The sequence below is a fragment of the Loxodonta africana genome, chromosome 22, assembly GCF_030014295.1.
Source record: "Loxodonta africana isolate mLoxAfr1 chromosome 22, mLoxAfr1.hap2, whole genome shotgun sequence".
Lineage (NCBI taxonomy): Eukaryota > Metazoa > Chordata > Mammalia > Proboscidea > Elephantidae > Loxodonta > Loxodonta africana.
The window spans coordinates 10222545-10238157 of record NC_087363.1 but is presented as its reverse complement, the minus strand read 5'-3'; the positions used below and the strand labels follow the sequence as shown (position 1 = coordinate 10238157).

Genomic DNA, 15613 nt, shown 5'->3' with positions numbered 1-15613 from the left:
GAATGAATGAGTGTTGGTACAAATGCCCACTTTTGGTGAGTCAGGAGGGAATGGGGGGGAGGGAGGGCACGTGCCTTTCACCTGCTAAGCCTGTTGTTGTCCGTGTTAAGGAGGAGAATTTTATTTCCTGCGTGCCAGGTCACGTCCATCCGACATCTCCTTTGATTCCTGAAAGTAGTAGGGGAACTACTGTCCCCTCTTGACAAACAAGGGAACTGAGGAACAGAGACACGCAGGGGTTTCTAAGCCCGCACAACTAGAACGTGGTGGAATTTGCACCCATGTCGTTCTTACTCTGGAGGCACTTCTTTTCTCATCCTCAATATTACGCTGCTACCTGAAAAAAAAAAAAAAACCTATTGCTGTTGAGTCAATTCCACCTCGTGGCCACCCCATGTGTTACAGAGTAGAACTGCTCTTAGGATTTTCTTGGCTGTTGTCTTCATGGAAGCAGATCACCCAGCCTTTCTCCTGCAGCACAGCTGCTTGGGTTTGAACCTCAACTTTTAGGTTAGTAGTCGAGTGCAAACAATTTGCACCACCCAGTGACCCATGCTGCTTCCTAACCAAACCCGTTGCCATCGAGTTGATTCCAACTCATAGTGACCCTATAGGTCAGAGTAGAACTGTCCCATAGAGTTTCTAAGGAGCGCCTGGTAGATTTGAACTGCCGACCTTTTGGCTAGCAGCCGAGCTGTTAACTACTGTGCCACCAGGGTTTCCTACTGTCCTACAAATCCCACAACCCCTTTTTTCTCAGGAGTGTGAACCTGAGTTGGGGCCGACATCCTCCATCCTTGGGCTGGATACCTTAGGAACAATATTCTTTCTTGGGGAAACTTCTTTTTCAAACCAGTTCTCTTGCTGGCAGCTCTCTTCTGAAGTTTGGTTGGTGCTAAGGTTATCCAGAGGAGCCCTGGTGGTGCAGTGGTTAAGCAGTTGGCTGCTGACTGAAAGGTTGGTGGTTCGAACCCAACAGCCACTTCTTGGGAGAAAGATGTGGCAGTCGGTCTCTGTAAAGATTAAAAAAGCCTTGGAAACCCTACGGGGCAGTTCTACTCCGTCACATGGAGTTGCTGTAAGTCAAAATCGACTTCACTGCACCTAACGACAACAACTGCAGGGTTGAGAGCTTTGTGTTTCCCACTAGCCTGCCTCCAAAGCACGTGATTTGAATTGGCTGCCTATGGAACCTAGCTCCACGCTCATAAAAAATTCGGTTTTTATGGTTGTTGCCACACAGCTCCCCTAGTCCTATTGCTTCACTGAAGGATGTTGGATGGCCCGTGCTCGGATGTTCCAGGCACTGGCTGTACTGCTGCAGAGCTCAGTGCCTGGCCCAACATGCCCACTGAGGCCATCACAGGCCGACGCTGAGAACTCACATCTGCAGTGGGCCAGGAAGGCTGTCTCTGGTGAGACTGCAGAGGCCCAGCAATGTTCTCAGAGGCTGGCGCACCCTTGGCTGCTGCTGAAACATTTTGGAAGCCCAGAAGCAGCTCTGCTCGCATCTGACTGTATTCCACCAAATGTGTTCCATCATTTAACGTTCCTCGATCGGGAAGGCTTTGACCTGCCACGAAGGAGCACTTCTACCCACAGGCCGATGACGCCAAGCGGAATGATAATCACCTTCCTTGCCTTCATCTGCCAGAGCCCAGACGTAATCATCTTCTCCCTTCCGCCTTTATAAATGAGGAAGTGTCGCGCAGTGTTTTTCTTTCAGGCAGATGTGTACAATCAGCCTGCATACCCCCCAAAGTACTGTGCCTTCAAGTATATCCTTGTTATAAAAGCTTTGTTTAAAAATGCTTGAGTCATAAAGCCAGAGCACTGTTTACCATCCCAAGTTGTTATGCTGAAAGTCTTGGTGTTAGGGGACTCTGCTACCCGGTGACACTGTTTGTTATTGAGAATGTCAAAGCATCATCCCATGTGTGGCCCTCAGGGAGGCAGAGGAAGGATGTCTCAAAGGAGGTTTTCGTGACTTGGTATGTATATGACCTGACTTGGGACTTACATGGCTCTTCTGCGTACAAGTGACAATGGTTGGCCATTACACCAGCACAGAGGATCCTGCATTACCCTGCGTTCTCAGTGAGAGGAGAGGTTACCATTCAGGCAATTCCAGGTCTATGTATATAGCATGTCATCTGACCTCTTTGGGTGTGTATTCACCAAATATTTTTTGTAGCCAAATACGTAGCAGTCGCTATCACTGGGGTGCCCTGATAAGAACACGCCTGGCACGGTCCTGGTTCTTGTGGACCTCATAGTCTCTTGGAGAAATAGGCATCAATCCCATAAATGAACCACAGGGCTTCAAATTGGTTCTTCTTGGTTAAGTCACAGCCAAGAAAGTGACACCAAACAGACCTGGAGTTTTAGAAGTTGGGTGGACAGAAAAATAGCCAGAATAGGACAAATTATGCGTCAAATCTCTGCTAGAAACTTAATCTCCCTCTTAGAAAACAATGGCAGTACATGCGTTGCATAGCAACCAAGTCTCTTGCCCATCAGATTGTGCATAGAGTCAGAAACAGCACTGTCCCACTCAAAGATAGTGGCCGACCACCCATCTGCTTTGAATGCGTGTCACTCTCCACAGTTTTGGCAATAATCCATGAAAGGGTTCACTATGCCTCTTCTGAGTCTCCTGTTCCAGGCTTTCGTAGGCCATGGCTGAACCAGTTAAAAGCCCTGATGTATCCATGGGTGTGTGATTGAACTTTTGTTAAGCCCAGTGAAGGAAAGAGTCGTTCGGTACTCCGAGAGCAGGTGATGGAGACTTGGCCATCTTGAGGGTCAGGAAAGTACCCAGAATAAGACCGATTTGATTGAGCTGGGGGTGGTACAAATAGTTAACACATTCAGCAACTAACCCAATGGTTGGCATTTCATGTCCAGCCAGAGGTACTTTGGAAGAAAGGCCTGGCATTCTGCTTTCAAAAAAATCAGCCACTAAAAACCACATGGAGCACAGTTCTAGTCTAACACACACGGAGTCAGCATGAGTCACAGTCGACTTGGTGGCAACTGTTTTTTTAACTAGATAGGTCCACAAGTAGAGACAGAGTAGTTCTCAATCCGAGGGAGTAGCACGTGCCATGGCCCCAAGGCAGGAGAACTCAGGGTTTGTGGACCTGAAAGACAGCTGCTAGGGCTGGAGCTGGAGTGTTGGCCACACGGGACCCTTCAGAGTGTTGGAGGTCATCAGCTCTGGACTCAAATGAGAAGCCGTAGAAACACTGACAGGACAAGGGGGCTAAATTGATGAGGATTTTGAGCAGATCTGGAGTGTTGTATCAAGAGGGTGAGGTGCAGAGAAGCAAGAGAGGAGGAAGCATTGTCATGTTTGTCATAAAGAGGAGAGATGGTGGTAACTGGGACCTCAGGAAAAATGAGTACTTTCTATTACCAAGATCGTACGATTTTATGTTCTTATGGAGGAGGAAGAAAATTAGTTTCAGCCTCCAGGACATGGATTTGGAGCAACTTGGTGAGTAATGAAAATAACACTTCTGGGGTAGGAGAGAGGATCAGGAGGGTTTTATAAATGCTGCTCACGACTGAGTTTGTACAAACGTCCTTATTGTTTTGATAACAGCCATTTTTCTGAGTTCACTTTTTGCTGCTTTTCTCATTTGATGTTTTCCTCTATTGTGTTACTTATTTTATGTGCGTTGTATGAGTGTATTGAATGGGCCTTCTGTCCTCTGCTGGTTCCAGTTTAATTTTGGGGAGTTGGACAGGAACGTGTTTATAACACCAGTTCATGTGTGGGTTTTGCCATGTGCACTCTCTACAAATATAACTGACTGCCTTCTATTGTAAAAGGTAATTTTGTAGCCATATTGTAAAAACTGGAAACCCATGGATCAGACTTCTTGGGAATTTCAGTAGAGTGGTTGCAGAGAGTCCTAAGATGTCTAATATATAAAAATTACAGTCATTCATAGTATCATATGTGTTTCAGGGCAGATTGATAACTAGGCTGAAGCCCAATTATAATCATCGGAATAAAAGAACCATGTTTTATACTCTGTTACAGTTTACAGTTCCAAAGAGCTTCAGTTTAGATTTCATTTGTAGTGCAGAAGGATTTTTAAACATATACAATTTACCAGTTCATCTTAAAAACACAAAGCAAAACCTCAACCGACTTAAAAGTGAAATTGCGGGGCCAAGCTGGCATAAGTAGGAACCCACTGTCAGAAACCTCAAAGAATCCCCCAGCCAGCAGTTACTATTATCACACTTAAACAAAAGGCGAACTCAGAATCTCTTCGTAAGGTACCACCTTGTTCCACCTAGTCCCATAAAGCCGAAACTGGTAGTAAAACCTGACGGCATGATACAGGCTTGGTGGAGGAGTGGCCTCTCCAGTTCCTTTAGGTCTTGCTCCAGTGATCCTCCAGCGGAGAAGTGAGACAACGACTCCTGTTAAATGCAGTTCAGGATGTTCTGCCAAAGGCGATATTACTCCAGACCTGGGTCCGTTCCAGCAAACGGAAACCTACGTAAACCGCACCACAGCACCTACAGTTCTCAGAGCTCCTGCCCTGGGCATTTCCACAGTGAATAAAGGAACATTCGTGAGCAATGGTGCATTTTTTTATGTGTTCAAGTTACTGGTTTATGAATGTGAACTTGGGAGGGGCATACCTTTTGGGGGACAAAAAAGGACCTTCCACACCTCTCCCCAAAATGAGAAAACACCATCTGATTATAACAATCAGTTCAAAAAACAAATTTTAGATGATATCCCTATATGAAATATGTCACTCAGGCTTCCATCCCATCTGTATTTAGAATGCTCAGAGAGTAGAATCTCCAAGAACCCCCAACAGTCCAGGAGTTTATTGAATTCACTGTATTATGTGTATTAAATAATAATGAAAATAATATTAAACGATATATTTAATAAATAATAAATATGGATGAATACAGCCAGAAAATATCTTAAAAGTAGAAATTAATTTTCCTGAAGGCTGTCTTCTATGGAATTTCTGCTGTACTCTAGTCTTTCTGCTTTGAAACTTGGGTTAAATTAAATTATGCATTTTTAATACACAGAAATGGTGTTGATTTTCTTTTTTACTCCTCTTTCAGTTTTCTATTATTTTATAAGGTACACAAAATATATTATTTATGTTTTTAGAAATATTTTACTGGGATGACAAGCGTGACCAAATGCTATTACCTCACAAAGCACTTTCCAGAAGAGGAAGCATTTGGGATTCAAAAGTACTTTCGATGAAATTTTTTTAAGTACAATATAATGCTAGGAAATTAACTTCAGTCATTAAAGTAAGCCATAAATATCTCAGAATAATAATTACTGCCATCATACTTTCCCAGGTTCCAGTGGTTTCTGTCTCTGAGATTTAGGAATCCTAATTAGAGATCATCTTCACTGTAGAGACTAAGGTTTTGGGAGATTGCATGGCTAATTGAAAAAGAACTGGAAAAAAAGTATTCTGATATCAATTTTCTTTTCTGTAGGGCTTGACAGTTTACTGAGTGCCTTTTACATTAATTCTAAGTAATACACTAGCTCATTAAGTCATACCTTGGTCTTTAAGACAGGTAGGCAGGTGAGGTATTATAAATCCCATCCCACTCTGCACAAGTCCAGGTTCTTGTTTGTTTGTTTTTCTGATTGTTTTTCTTTACAGACTTAGGAAAGAAAGATCAGAGGTTAAGTGACTTTTTCCATGACACAAAGCTAGAACTGGCACCTACTCCACCGTTCTTTACCACACCGCTTTTCGGGAAAGCTGATTTATCTATAGCTGTTGGCCTTCTTAGGTTTCATGGGTGGGCAGGTTCATCGAATATTCTGGAACGCCCCCTAAGTATTTTATACTTACTCTCAGGGAGATGGTAAAAGTTGTATAGCTCCCAGCTTTTCATGTGTAGAGGTTATTATTGACAGATGGTGGAACTAAATTGACTCCGTGAACTGGGAGTGTTGCAACCACGGGATGCATTCTAACTCTAGGGGTGGAAGAGTTGAAGTGCAGGGCGTCTTAGAAACAAAGGTGCATGGCTTAGTGTCACTTGCTATCAGATGGACAGACAAATTCTAGGGTGAGGAGTTTTTGGCCAGATTTAGAACTTGGGAGTAGTTGCATGAGACAGAAGTGCCCCCAATGCTTAGCCACCTACACATAAGCTGTGTCTTCTGGTTTGTTCTTAAAATTCACACATTTAGGAATTCTTATCATTAGCGCTAGAGATGGGACCTTTGTCTGGAATTTGACTCTATAAGGAGGATTTTCCCATGCTTATGGCTCAGACTAAAGCTCTAGAATCCAAAGTTGGGTTAGTTTAGAATTCTCATAACTACTGGTTTCTGCTTTCACCACAAATTCTGTTTTAAGCAAACCCTCAGTGTGGAATCTGATCTTTTCGATTCTTCATCGCCTGCCTTAGTTATCCAGTGCTGCTATAACAGAAATACCACAACTGGATGGTTTTAGCAAACAGAAATTTATTTTCTCATACTTGAGCAGGCTAGAAGTCCGAATTTGGGGCTCCAGGTCTAGGGGAAGGCTTTCTGTCTCCGTCAGCTCTGGAGGAGGGCCCTTGTCTTTTTGAGTTTCTGCTCCTGGGCAATCTTCCTGTGGCTTAGCATCATTCTTCCCCCACAACTGCTTCTCCTTAAGTTAGTTTAACCTTTTTTATATCTCAAAAGAGATTGACTCAAGATACACCCAAACTAAACCTATCTCATTAACATATCAAAGACAACCCACTCCCAGATGGGATAATAACCACAGGTATAGAAGTGTGGATTTACAACACATATTTTTGGGGGACACAGTTCAATCCATAACACCACCCCTCACTACTTGCTCTAATCTTTCAAAATAGTATTTCAGGCCTGAAATTAATTCTAAGAAAATAATTCAAAGTGTTAGAAAAGTTTTGGGCACAATAGCTTGATGATGCTATCGCTTATGATAGTGAAAGTTGCTGGAAAAAAACCCCAGATGCTCAACATTTTTGTTAATTAGGCCCATCCGAAATTAGAATATTGTGTAGCCATTAAAAAGTACGCTTCATGGAGACCCTTAATCATATGTCACATTATTGATGTTATTATTGATAAAATGCTAATACGATAAGCAAGGAAATGAAGAATGTTGTTAGTTGCTGTCAAGTTGACTCCAACTCCTGGTGACCCCATGTACAACAGAACAAAACATTGCCCGATTCTGTACCATCTTCACTGTCATTGGTATGCTCGAGTCCATTGCTGTGGCTACTGTGTATTTTAAGTACTTTCCAACCGAGGGTGCTCATCTTCCAGCACTGTATAGGACAGTATTCTCTTGTGATCTGTAGGGTTTTCATCAGCTAATTTTTGGAGGTAGATCTCCAGCCCTTTCTTCCTAGTCTCAGTCTGGAAGATCTGCTGAAACCTGTCCACCATGGGTGACGCTGTTAGTAATTGAAATACTGATGGCATATCTTCCAGCATCATAGTAACATGCAAGCCACCACCGTATTACAAACTACCAGAACCGGTGGTGGAATTAAGAATAGAAAATATGTTTAAGGGGGCACACCAGCCCAGGGGCAAGGACTAGGAGGCAGAAGGGGACAGGAAAGCTGGTAGTAGGGAACCCAAGGTCAAGAAGGGAGAGTGTTGACATGTCATGGTGTTGTTAACCAATGTTGTAAACCAATATGTGTACTAATTGTTTAATGAGAAGCTAAATTGTTCTGTAAATCTTCAGCTAAAGCACAAAAAGAAAAGAATTAAAAACACATATAGTACTTATTGTTGTTAGTTGCTGTTGTCTCTACTTCATAGCAACCTTATATATAATGGAATGAAATGTTGCCTGGTCCTGTGCCATCTTCATGGTCTTTGGTTATTACTAGGTGCCTATCTAAGCACTTTACCTGTATTAAGTTACTTTGAGATATGTACTCACAGTACTTACAAGATAAGTACTTCTAGTAACTTCATTTTTAGATGAAGAAACTGAAGCCAGATATTAGGTCACACGCCTAATAAATGGTGAAGCTGGGATTCGAACCTTTCAACTCAATCACACCTGCTGTTCTGCCCAACACAGGGGGCATAACAGATTGTCTGATTCATGATGCAAAATGGTGTGTGTGTGTGTGTGTGTGTGCATGCGAGTGTACGTGTGTGAGTGTGCATCTGTGAGTATGTGTACGTATGCGTGTGTGTGAGTGTGCATGCGTGTGTGTGGAAAATTTGGAAGTGTGCCTGATCCAACTTCCAGCACCAGTAACCTGTGTAGTAGGGATTGGGCGGCTTGTAGAGCACAGTTGTGTTCTGACACACGCAGGGTAGACCATGAGTCGGAACTGACTGGACAGCAACTCATTTTGTTTTTTTTTTCAATTCCTCTTCTATTTTTTCTGTATCTTACAAAGAATATCCAATCCTTTTGTAATTGGAATATGTGATTTTAAATTAATAATAATTGGAAGCCTTTTTATGCCTCCCAGACCATCCTTGCTGAGTGCAGACCTACCCCCATCCTGTCATTTCCATGACTTCTGGTTTTTATGCACTGAGACCACACGGGCCAGGCCTCCTTCACCACAGAGTTGACGTCAGCTCAGTTAGTGCATCTGGACACGTACCAGATTTGCCTGGACATTGTGCTGCTTTCCAGTCATAAGCAAAAAACCAAGAGGCACACAGGACTGTATGATCTGAATTCTGGATCTCTCAGTTCCCATCTCGTAATTTTTTAGTTGATCTGGCTAAATGTTTGGGCATTTTAGCCATGAAATAAACACCGGTAAAGACTTCATGGAAAAAAAAATAAAATGAGAAGCACTTTCAGATGATGGCACTGTTTCCGTTGAGCTGAGGACAGATGGGTTGTTCATATGCTGTTTCAGCTACAGCCTTTTTTGCAGTTTTTCTTTGTCTTTTGCTGCTGAAAAGTAGTACCAGGTTCCTTCGTCTTCTCCCGACCTCTCGGCTAAGCCTTCAGCCCAACTTAAATGTCTGTGTTATGAACTATAATTTTCAGATAAAGTGGTACCCAAAATGCCAAGGGAACTTAGTAAAAAATGTTGAGTCCTTTCCTTTTAGATATATGTATTAAAGTATTTACAAATAAAATGTGATTGAGGGTTTCTTCATAATTGGAGGAGTGTGAAGATACAGATGAGACGGGATTGGTAATGAAGTCAAGAAATGACCGTATGGGAGTGCATTACACTTTTTTTCTACTTTTGTTTATCATTATAAAAAAACAAAGATGCTTGTCTCCTATCTTAGTGACTCTGTTTATATCATGAGGCACAAGAAATTTAGTTTGAAGGGAATTTTCAGGGACGTTTAACTTGGATATAAGTAGGTTACATAGAACTGCAGTCTAAAATGTCAGAAGAAACTATTGAAATGTGAAATTTTCTAACACTGCAACATATTGTTTGCACAGAGGTTTATCTCATGTCAAAGAATAATTTGACTTTTTTTTTTAAAACTAGCTGATTTTATAACAGATTTCGATATGTCTAAGTATGACTTTCAAGCTTGAAGCATTTCATAAACGGTGACTGTCTTAGCCTTGAACTCTTGTAAAAGTATCTGACACATTGACCTTGTTTTCAGGCTCACAGCCTTCCAGGGCATTCTGCAGGCTCCCCGGGTCCAAGTAGCACTTGACTTTCCTCACTACCCTTCTGTAGGACCTGGCGGGGGCTCCCCATTTACCTGTGGATAGAGTCCTGATACCTTAATCTGGCCCTAACCTACCCTCGCAGATGGATTTTGTCTACTACTAACAGTTTACTAGGAATGGAAGCGCATACTCAGAGAATTATTTTAAAACTCTTAAAACTTGTTTCTACACAGTCTTCCAAAATGATCATGCCGATTTTCATTCCCACCAAGTAAATCTCTCTGCCCGTTTTACTGCACACAGATGGTAAGTGAGCATTACTATTTTTCAAAATCCACTAAAGGTGTCTTTTTTTTTTTTTTTTCACTTGATCATCGACGGTGGGCATTTTTTTCAAATTTTCATTGATGTTTTTACTTTGTTTTTTTATATGTAAACTTATTTTTTCATGTCTTGTACTTTATATTATCATATTCTATAGTAATGTACTAATATAGTCATTTAGAGGCTAGTATTTAAAGAAACGTGCAAAGACCTAGAGTTAGAAAACCAAAAGGGAAGCACACGCTTGGCATTTCTCAGCCTGAGAGAACTGAATAAAAATTCATGCCTTGAGTTGCAATACTGAAGTATTCTGTGGACAAAAAAAAATTGAATGACACAGGAAGCATCAAAAGAAGATGGAAGGAATAACTGGAGTCACTGTACCAAAAAAGAATTCATCGATGTTCAGCCATTTCAGGAGGTAGCACATGATCAAGAACCGATTCAGAAGAGGATGTAAAAGGAGGAATACTATTGCTGACATCAGATGGACCTGGGCTGAAAGCAGAGAATACCAGAAAGATGTTTACCTGTGTTTTATTGATTATGCAAAGGCAGTTGACTGTGGATCATAACAAATGATGGGTAACATTGCAAAGCATGAAAATTCTGGAACACTTAATTGTGCTCATGAGGGTCCTGTACGTAGATCAAGGGACAGTCGTTCAAACAGAACAAGGGAACGTACCGCGTGGTTTAAAGTCAGGAAAGGTGTGCGTCAGGGTGTTATCTTTTCACCATACTTATTCAGTTAGTATGCTGAGCAAGTAATCCAAGAAACTGGACCATACAAAGAATGCAGCATCAGGATTGGAGGAAGACTCGTTAACAACCTGAGATATGCAGATATACAACCTTGCTTATTAAAAGTAAAGAAGACTTGAAACACTGATGACGATCAAAGACTATAATAGCCGTCATCGTGGATTGCACCTCAACATAAAGAAAACAAAAATCGTCACAACTGGACCAATAAGCGACATCATGATAAACAGAGAAAAGATTGAAGTTGACAAGGATTTCATTTTACTTCGATCCACAATCAATGGCCATGGAAGCAGCAGTCAAGAAATCACACAATGCATTGCATTATGCAGATCTTCTGCAAAAGACCTCCTTAAAGTGTTAAAAAACAAAGATGTCACTTTGAGGACTAAGGTTCACCTGACCCAAGCCATGGTATTTTCAGTTGCCTCACAGGCATGCAAAAGTTGGACAATGAATAAGGAAGACCAAGGAGGAATTGATGCATTTAAATTATGGTGTTGGCAAAGAATATTGAATATACCATGGACTAGCAGAAGAACGAACAAGTCTGTCTTGGAAGAAGTACACCCAGAGTGTTCCTAAGAATCAAGGATTGGAAGACTTCGTCTCCTGTACTTTGGTGGACATGTTGTCAGGAAGGATCAGTCCCTGGAGAAAGACATCATGCTTGGTAAAATAGAGGGTCAGCGAAAAAGAGGAAAACGCTCAATGAGATGAGATGACATAGTAGCTGCAACAGTGGGCTCGAGCTTAGCAATAATTGTGAGCATTGGCACAGGTCAGAGCAGTGTCTTGTTCTGTTGTGTGTAGGGTCACTATGTATCGAAACTGACTCAACCATACCTGACAACAACAACAGGGGCTAGATGCTCATCTCCCATACTCAAATGTAAGTGGGCCCTAATTTATACCTATTTTATATCCTCGATACCTGGTCTAGTTCCTGCCTGGTACGAAAACCAAACCAAAACCGACTGCCATCAAGTCAATTGCGACTCATAGCCCCTCTGGTACTGCGTAGGTATTAAATATATGTTACCATGTTTTATCAGCTTCCTTAGGAAAAAGAATAGAATCGTGTCTACATTGAGTAGAAATTACTATAATATTTGTTGCTAGGAAATCTGATTTTTTCGTCCGCAGAGTAAGTCATTGGAGAGGTGACCACTTGAGAGCTCTGTAAGGCCAGTGGCTGTAACACAGGAATAATTGTTCTCGTGAGCTGTAAACTTTGCTCCCCATTCCAGAAGGCTTAGTGTAAAGAACAGCTTTTTTGAAACTTCAAGCTTGGTGTTCCAGAGTATTTTAGTAGCAATTTTATTTTCTGTTTCTCGGTTCTGGAACTAAAATGCGTGAGTTAAATCAAAAGCCTTTTTGTTGTGTCCTATCAGCTCACTCTTTACTAGTGTCCTGCTTCTCTTCTTTCTCCATGATTTTTGGTTCTGTAAGATCACTTTTTTAAGTAGGCATTTTCTCATGAATCCTCTTCTTCAGCTGTCACTCATCAGGTTTCTCTGTTTAGCCTTGCTGACTATTGAGCACTCAGCGTTAAGACTATGGTCTTCGGTGATATGCTTGGACTTTTTGTTGAGGTGAGCAAGCCAGTCTTTCGTTCTTACTGTTCTGGGAGGAAGTCAATTAAGTCACACACTCAGTGGCGTTCTGTAGCGCTCAACTCTCACCAACTTGCCACCGCCTTCAGTGCTGAGCAGATGTGCTGTCTCCTCCTTCCACGCTTATCCACCAAGATTCTTTTAAGGAGTGAAATAAGAGTGACCCACTTCAAATGTCTGAGATCTCAGTTCCCCCTACCCCCTTTTTGGCATCTCTTTTCCTTTTTCCTTAGTCTGAGGAGTACCTAGCAAGACCAGCCCCAGGATAAGGAGTACACTCTTTCTCCCCGATGTGCTCTGTCTCCTCAGTTCCCATGAAGCAACGTGGAGCCTGTGATGCCTTCTTCTGCAGACCCCTCCTCTTCATTCCCAGGTCATCTTGTGGCAGATGGGGAATAAAAGCAGCTTGCCCAGGCCAGGTGGCAGAATGTCTACCTGCATTTTGATGACACCTGTCACTGAATCCAGGGATACCACAGAGGGAGTAGGCATACAGGCTGAGACAGCATCCAGGGACAAGCAGAGGGAGTGGGTGCACAGGCTGAGACAGCGTCCAGGGACAAACGGAGGGAGTGGGCACACAGGCTGAGACAACATCCGGGGACAAGTGGAGGAAGTGGGCACACAGGCTGGAACAGCGGAGGGAGTAGGCAGCCTGGAAACCCTGCCAGCTAAGGACTTGCCTTGCAGCCTCAATGGCTTATATTGTTTTTGTGTGAGTTTGTAGGTGGACCCAAAATTTAAGCTACCTACATTTTACAGAGTTGCTTGTAATTTGAATTGTATTTTCTGTCATTTGATGTTCTTACCATCAGATGCAGGATACTGTTACAGTTAAAAATAATAATAATAAATGTATTCAAAGTACAGTCAGCATTTCACCATCCCTCTGGTTAACCACCGTTGTTAGTTCAGGTTCTAGAATATCAGGTATAGTTCCATAATTTTATTGATTCTCACAGCATACCAGCTTAGAGCTATGCTTTGGCAAAGAGAGGAAGCTGAAATTTTTTTTTCTAGGTACCTATGATCAAGTTGGAAACCCTGGTGGCATAGTGGTTAAGTGCTACAGTTGCTACCCAAGAGGTCGGCAATCCAGATCTGCCAGGCGCTCCTTGAAAACTCTATGGCACAGTTCTACTCTATCCTGTAGGGTTGCTATGAGTTGGAATTGACTCTACGGCAGTGGGTTTGGTTTTGGTTTATGATCAAGTCTTCATGCCATTTCCAAGCCAGTTTTATCATGCAACCTAAACGACCCACCAGTAAAGCTCTTTAATTTCTTGACAAGCCAGCATTCTGGAGTGGAATGTAAGAACAAAATAGCTGATAATTTTGACCTCGATATTCCAGGCCTTCCTGACATATGGCAAAGAAAGGAAGAGGATGCTTGAATATTTTCTCCCATCAGCTTTCTCTTTCTGTCTCCTTCCTTTGCACTCTCTGTTCTCGTCTGTTGATAGACAGATGGATATGTACATAAATGCATATATACATAAATATTTGTTGTTAATTGCCATCGAGTCAGTTCTGACTCATCACAACCCCATTGTTGCAAAATAGAACTGCCCCATAGGGTTTTTCAGGCTGCAGCCTTTCAGAAGTAGATCACCAGCGTTGTCTTTCCAGGCTCCTGTGGGTAGATTTGAACCACCTGCCTTTCCGCTAGTAGTTGAGCGCTGAACTGTGCCACCCAGGGATGGGTGTCTGCATAGACAGAAAATTATAGATAGGTAATTATAAGTACTTTGCCAAGCATGATGTCCTTCTCCAGGGGCTGATCCCTCCTGACAACACATCAAAAATACGTAAGACACAGTCTCGCCATCCTTGCTTCTCAGGAGCATTCTGGTTGCACATCTTCCAAGACAGATTTGTTCGTTCTTTTGGCAGACTTCAGGGTCAGCAGAAAAGAGGAGCACCCCCCACGAGGTGGATTGACACAGTGGCTGCAACAATGAGCTCAAGCATAACAACGATAGTAAGGATGGCATTGGACCGGGCAGTGTTTTGTTCTGTTGTGCATAGGGTCACTATGAGTTGGAACCAACTCAACGGCACCTAACAACAACAACAACAAATTATACGTAGGTAGTTTTAGCTACCTAAAGTCTCCTGAATGTCATCCGTAGTTCATTCTAAGATTCTCAAATGATAGTGAAAGTGATCCAGCTCTAGCTTGGCAGTAGATTCATGAAAGCTGCTGTACTCTGACCACAGCAGAGAGTAAGCTATGCCAGGTTCTTATTCGGAAGCTATGAGCCTAATTTGCCTGCCTAATGTTATCATTTCTATATGGCATCAGGGAACACCCTATGCAAAATCTAAGCTTTCTGCCTACTCGCCTTACTTCCTGTCAAAACACAAAACACATTTTATGTCAGCGCTGACTTGGAACCTTTCAGAGATTTTTTCAATTGCAAATGGCAGTAGGACATCCTTAGGGTGCTGTTTCACCAACTGATGGGTTCTAGTGTGGTGTCATGGTGAGGTTGCTTGTGTTAGCACTGTTCTCCTTCCATCCTTCACTTCTTCTGTGATAAGCCATTGTTGGCTCCTTTTGCTTTGTTCTGTGAGCCAAATATCAGATTTGGGCATGAAGTCCAAAACTTTGGGAATTCCACAATCCCTCTCTAATAGCCAAAATTAAGTTGCAACTCTATGTGATACTGAGAAGTCCAATCTAAAGGGCATTCAGTCCTGGGCCTTGTTGTTTGGAAATTGTCTTTCTCTTGGTCATTATCTTAGCTTTATTCATTTGTTCATTCATTCATTCACTTTATAAATCATGATGACGTACCTGGTATGTGCCACGCATTGTTTGACCGTCTCATTGCACTTGTAGTGACCAATGGAGAAACGTAGAATTGGTGTTTGCGTTCGGGGCATCAAGGACCATTTAAAAATAGCAGACTTGAGCATATCCTCTGTGTTTTCATTAGGCTTACTTTTAGTGAGGAACAAAATCCACTTAGAAACTTCATTGGGAAAAGGCCCTCCCATACACTGCTTGTGGGAGGGAAAGCTGGAGCTAGCTGTCAGTAAGGCCATGTGGTGTACTGTGTGTCAAAAATCTTGGGGCTTTGTGGGGTTTTTTAACCTAGGGATTATCTTTCTAGGGCTTACCCTGAGGGCGTTAACATGTATATGCACATAGCTGTGAAGATGTTCACTGCAACTTTTTTTTTTTAAACTTGAAAATAAACTTATATACCCAGCAGTCGGGATGGCTTACATACCTTATGCTCTGTCTGCGCAGTTCTGTCATAAACAGCCATA

At 42.3% G+C, this 15613-nt stretch overlaps 1 protein-coding gene across 3 annotated transcripts in view; it reads left to right on the top strand.

Moving 5' to 3' along the window:
* Nucleotides 1-15613, top strand: part of PTPRG (protein tyrosine phosphatase receptor type G) — an 822569-nt gene that overhangs the window by 581990 nt on the left and 224966 nt on the right. The window lies entirely within an intron of this gene.